The 6,634-nt window shown below is 39.5% G+C and overlaps 2 pseudogenes; one reads left to right on the top strand and one right to left on the bottom strand.

Annotated features, from left to right (window-relative positions):
* Nucleotides 1-4,725: 4,725 nt before the first annotated feature.
* LOC148372195 (U2 spliceosomal RNA) lies at nucleotides 4,726-4,857 on the bottom strand (annotated as a pseudogene).
* A 630-nt stretch (nucleotides 4,858-5,487) lies between these two features.
* On the top strand, nucleotides 5,488-5,603 carry LOC148372196 (U2 spliceosomal RNA; annotated as a pseudogene).
* Nucleotides 5,604-6,634: the final 1,031 nt, after the last annotated feature.

Raw genomic sequence — 6,634 nt, forward strand, 5'->3', positions numbered from 1 at the left:
GGCCAAAAAAAAAGAGCGGCCAGGCCTGCCAAAACTGCGCCCTGCTGGTAACAATATGCGATAGGGGATAATGGACCATGGCCCTGCAAGTGCAGTTCATTGACAAAACTTCACCCTGCCGACCCCTGCAGGCAATAATGTGTGATAGGGGATAATGGATCAGGGATAACGGATCGTGGCCACATAAGAAGTTCATTTCAGGCAAAAATGACAGCCCAAAAAAAGCATCCAGGTCTGACAAAACTGCACCCCGCCGGCCCCCACTGTCAACAATATGCAATAGGGGATAATGGATTGTGGCGGGAATTGTGGCAAAAAAGAAAAGAGCAGCCATGCCTGACAAAGGAGCGCTCTGCCATACCTGCTCGCAGCAATATGCAATCAGGGATAACGGATCGCTGAATATTTTTCATGGCTGCAAAATACGAACTAGCGGGGGATTACGGTATGTAAACACAAGTGCCCTGGCCCTGTCCTTCCACAAGTATGTTTTCAATTCTCTCTTGTTCCTTCGAGCGCTTGAAACCACCCGGCCGCCGGGAGTTTCCCCTGAACGGTCGAATTTTACGGATCGCTCCATCGATTTTGCAGCTTTAAGGGAATGCCGCTTCAGGTGTCGATCAGCTTTGCCAACGGGGCGAGGCTTCATCCCGCCAGATAATAAGACAGCAATTTCCCTCCTGGACACTTCCTCACGCTGCCTCAATGCCATCCATCTATGGCAGGGGTGGGCAAACTACAGTCTGTGGGCCACATGCGACCCATCAGGCTTTTTCAGCTGGCCTGCCAAACATAAATGGTCAAAATAGAACGACAGCATGTAATAGTAAATATAATTCGTTTTTGGGTTGCCATTTTGTCCCCACTGTCCCTTTGTGTGTCTACAACAAAAATACTACAAAACTAAATGTGAAATTTAGTGCTTAAAATCATATATTATAAGAAAAAAATACTACAAAAATACGACTGCAGTAATACTATGATCCAAAAAATATTACAAATGAAATACTACAAAAATATACGAAAGTAATATTAAAACATACAAACAATACAATGATACTACAGAAATACTTCAAAAATACTTCAGATATTCTACAAAGGTACCACTACAGTAATACTATGATACAAATATACTATATGAATACTACAATAGAAATACTACTAGAATACTTATGCAGAAATATTACAACAGAAAAACTACAAAAAAATACCACTATCGCAATACTAAGAAAATTATCCAGAAAAAAACAGAAATACTACAAAAATACGACTATGGAAATACTATCATAATACTACTGCAGAAATACTACAAAAATCGGATTGCATAGATACTACAAAAATGCCACAACAATGCAACTAGAGTAATAGTATAAAACTACTACAGATGTACTTAAAATATTCTATTATAAAAATACGACAAGGATACCACAGCAGAAATACTACAAAAATAAAACTAAGAGTACTACAAAACTCCAACTGCAAAAATACTGCAACTCTTAAAAAATACAACTACAGTAATACTACCGATAAACTACAAAAGTTTTACTATGGACCTACTACAAAAATAAAAGTACAGTAATATTAAAAAGTACCACAAAAATAGAAGTAATACTACAAAAATACTTCAAACATACTAAAAAGATTCCATTGTGGGAATGCTACAAAAGTACTACAAAAAATAAAACTAAAGTATTACTACAAAATAAAACACTACAGAAATACTACAAAAATCCGACGGGAGAAATACTAAAAACATTTGACAAAAATACAACAACAGTAATACCCCGAAAATACTACAGATAAACTACAAATTCTTTGGTGTAAATACTACAAAAATACTACTGCAGAAATACAAAAATAACATAACTACTGTAATACTACAAAAATACAGAAATTTTACAAAAATACTAAAAAAAAATAATTAAATGACAATACTACAAAACCAAAGATCAAATTTAAAACAGGGACTTGATATATTATCTCCTCTATTTGAGCGTTTTCAAACCAAGTTTATGGAATTAACATATTTAAAAACAAACAGAAATGTAACATGTACATGTCTGTATACCTATTCATAAATGCAGAAATGGGAAAGGTCTCCAGGACCGGCCCTTGGGCCACATTTTTTGACCCCAATGCGGCCCCCAACTCCAAATAGTTACCCAGCCCTTCTTGATGGAGATGCGTGGATATATCAGCCATTCTAATTGATGAGTCGGCCTGAGGCGAGCGACCGGCACATCTCCAAATAAAGAGGGAAAAGCAGGCCTGTCGAGAGATTAGACGCCTCGCTCTCTCCGATGACGCTCGTCAGAATTCCCACCGAGAAAGGACGGGGTGCAAGAAGGTGCCATTTTCATGACAGAGAGGGAAATTAGCGCTATTTATAAACGTGAGGGATGATTCACAGAGTGTTTGTTATTCTTTTCGACACTATGAACTAAGGCTACTCGCACTGTTTCAGCATGTGAGCTACTGACAAAATGATACTCGCCCAAAAATGGAGAATCAAGAGCTGTCTAGCATTCGAAAATAAGCCTCCCGATTAGCGGAATTGAATGCTCACAAAGTACTCAGTGCACGCCTAAATAAATCAAATACTTAAAAAAAAAAAAAAAAAAAATCAAAAATATGTATTACAATGGTCTAATTGTAATACGTGTCAACTGCAAGACTCCACTTAAGTCAGTCTTTTGTTCCATCGCCAAATCTCGCGAGAAATAAGTAACACTGTACTGCTGTAGTTCCGATCAATTAATCAGAAAAGTACTCAAACTAGGCAAATATAGTACTTGCATTTGAGGTGATAGATCGAAATTTCAACATAGTAAAATGAACACCGTTTTTTTCCCTATTGAGTTTTAAGGCATTTGATGAAGACCGTTGTCATACATTTTCCGATACGTAAATGTAAATATTACGATTCATTTCAACTCTATCATAAAATACTTATTCAATCATTAGAAAACAATACCATTTTAAAAACATTAAAGATTGTAATAAATAACACCTTTCATCCACAAAATTTGGAGTTCTCCAATTTGTTACTGCAGCATAAGCGACGTTGACGTTCATGTTCGCATGCTACATTCGACCGCTAGATGAAAACGTATCCAGACAAATACGATGCACTGAATCAATTTTTCCACAATCTACCAGTACAACCGCTGTGATCCACCAGCACCAGTAGATTGCGATCTACGTAATAAGCAACACTGTTATGAATGGATATTGAAAATAAACGGTACAGTAGACCAGTGTTTCACAACCCTTTTTGAGACGAAGCACACTTTTTTTATTCAAGTTCAGTGTCCATTGAAATAATTAGGGAATTTTTTCCTGGCACCCGTTTGATATTGTGTTTTTTTGTATTTTTTTAAGCTTAATGGAGCTGTCCGGAATTTGGAACTTATTTTACCCGTGCCCGCAACTTATGACACGTGTATTCAGTGCAGCCTTTTTTATGCTACAAAAAAAACAACACATGACCACCAGAGATAAAGGCAACATACGAAAAAGCATTGGGTCTCATCTCATTATCACACTATCATGAGTCATGGTACCAGAGACTAATGTTGATTTCATTGTTCATTTCAAATGTTGAAATGACCATACATTTTACTTACAATATTTAGAATAGAAAAATAGATCAGAACAACGGGATTTACCTTGTCTTTGGTACCTGGACTAAAATATATACTGCCATTTTGTATGTCATCCAGACCAGTGTTTCTTAACAGATGGGTTGGGACCCAAAAGTGGTTTGCAGACCCGTTTTAAACGGCCCATTGCTCTGACTAAATAATGCTAAGAAGAAAAAAGGGAAGGTTAATTACACGGTTGTTCTTCTTGTTCATTTAATCAGTGCTGCCCCAAGAGTGTTTGAGAGGGATTACATCTCATTTCATTGTGATTTAGTTTTTTCTAAATTTCCTTTTTCTGCCTCAGAAAGTTAGTGACAAGAAGGAAAAGTGGAAAACGGTGACAACAACGATGGACTTAAGAAGGAATGTATTTTGAAATACGTAAATATTGTACTGCATGAGGTTAAATGGTTTAAAATATTAGAATCCTATCTCTATTATTAGTGTCTTGTTCTATATTATCTACAAAATTTAGAGATCATTGTTGTTTAGGTAGACGATTTTTTAATATTTCGGGCACGAACTTTTATGAGTAGATGGCTGTTTCAAAGCAGTTTTAGGGGTAGGCTTACATGTGATGTGAGCTTATATACGGGCAGATAACTACCGTAAATTCCGGACTATAAGCCGCTACTTTTTTCCCATAACATTCAACCCTGCGGCTTATTCAGTGATGCGGCCAATTTATGTAATTTTTCTAACAGCCGCCAGCGGCGCTCGAGTTCAAAGCACATGACGCAGCTTACAAGCTAAACGCAATCGAGCAGTCCGATAAAGAAGGACACACGTAAAATTCTACCCTGCGAGCGTGTTGCTAGCGTGTTTTTGACTAAGGGAGCGTGGGACAACAACTATATGACGAAGTCTCTTTCCCATACTGAAGGAAGATGACTTTGACGACATCAGTTGTAAGGAGGAAGATGAGGACGCTATACCGTGGGGGGGGGGTTTAAGGGTTATTGTTCTATTTTCTTTATTAATTATCCATTATCCGTTATCGGTCAGTTCATAATACGCTAGAAAGCCAAGGAGCCGGGACACTTACTCTCAGACAAAAGGCAGAGCTAAGGTCCTAGCCTCAATGCTTTGCACCGTTCCCGGAGGTACTGCAATACCGGGCCGATGCGTGGAGTGGATAGAGCAAGCTCTTATTCCATCTCCCATCTCCGGATTGCAAAAATCAGCAACATATTCAATTGCGCACAGCCGCGATGACTGCTGGTGACGTAATCAACGTCGCCACGGCGTGATGTCACACAACACACACGAGTGTATTGCGCACAGTTGACATAGTACACAAATCCAGAGTCACGGTTGATATTGTGATCTTGAAAGTGCGGTATATTTTTTTAACAGACCCATTTACTGTTTTGCGAGCGTGTTTCTAGTAGCGTGTTGCTACCTGTCACAGTCACGGTTTGGGATGAAAGTTATATTATTATTAAAGCTTTGAAAACTCTCGGTGTACCGTCTTTCTTTGTAAATATGTGTAACCATGTATAATATGTATTCGCAACTGTATATTTTGGTAATGTATTTATTTTTATTTATTTTGGACACTTATTCTGATAAGTCTTGCACTGACCAATCAAAAAGAAGGGGCGTAACAGACGTGGGGGATGACGGGAAGTGGGGACAGGTAAAGGTGAGTGTTTGTGGACACGGCAGACAATAGTGGATATATATATATTTTTCCCCACCCTTACCTTTGGAAATATACACTTTTTTTCCTTGGATTACTTTTAACGGGACCCGGACTCTGTAGGTCTGCATCAAATATTAAGTACTGGTATCATTTTCCGTTCATTTTGCCAGCCATGAATTTTGAACTGTGTACTTTGTGATTGCTGAGTAGCTACAGTCACGATTTATGCAATTGGGAGATGGAATAAGAGATTGCTCTGTCCACTCCACGCATCGGCCCGGTATTGCAGTACGTCCGGGAACGGTGCATTCGCACTGATCGCTGCTTGGCCCTGTGGCTAGGACCTTGCCTCAGCCTCTTGGCTGTGAGCAAGTGTCCCGACCTTTTGGCTTTGTAGTGTATTATGATTTGACCAATAACGGATAATTGATAAAGAATATAGAACAATAAACCTCTACAAAATCCCCCTCAGTCATAAGAGCTTGCTCTGTCCACTCCACGCATCGACCCGATATTGCAGTACCTCCGGAATCGGTGCATTCGCACTGATCGCCGCTTGGCCCTGTGGCTAGGACCTTGACTCAGCCTCTTGGCTGGAAGCAAGTGTCTCGGCCGGAAGCAAGTGTCTCGGCCTCTTGGCTTTGTAGTGTATTATGATTTGACCGATAACGGATAATGGATGATTGATAAAGAATATAGAATAAACCTATACAAAATCCCCCCCCAAAAATAGTGGGACTCAAAGTAGGGTTTGGGTTAATTTTGTGATTGTGTTACATGTTTTAATGTGGGCGCATGCGGCTAATATACGGGTGCGGCTTGTGTAGGTACAAAATTGGTATTTCTCTTAAAATGTGGTGGGTGCGGCTTATAATCAGGTGCGCTCTATATTCCAGAATTTACGGTACTAATTCCCCAAAACTCCAATCCTTACATTCTAAACATTTGAGAAGTGGATTTTCTTTTCTGAATTTGGGTCCCAGCCTGTCATTTGGGTGCAATGGTGGGCCCTCAAGTTGTACCAGTTCAGAACCAAGGATCTAGACCACTGGTGGTGGAGTGGTTAGAAATTGATGCTGTCACCGCTGCAATCTGGGTGCAACTCCCATTGTACCCAAACTGCAGAGTGACAAAAATTGCATACTGATTTCTTATGAAAAATTGGGGTGGGGTTATACACGAATAAAGGCGGCACTTTTTCTCCCAATTGTAATGATGTATTTATGTACCCAATCACAAGTTTGGAAAACAGAAGAAAAGCCGTTGAGCTTCAACGCTTGTAATGCACCGTCCTCCACGGGGACGCGCCCTAATTAACAGATTGACCTCTTAACGGCAACCCCCC

Source organism: Urocampus carinirostris, chromosome 2 (assembly GCF_059441175.1).
Source record: "Urocampus carinirostris isolate Australia breed hairy pipefish chromosome 2, RoL_Ucar_1.0, whole genome shotgun sequence".
In the NCBI taxonomy this organism is placed as follows: Eukaryota; Metazoa; Chordata; class Actinopteri; order Syngnathiformes; family Syngnathidae; genus Urocampus; species Urocampus carinirostris.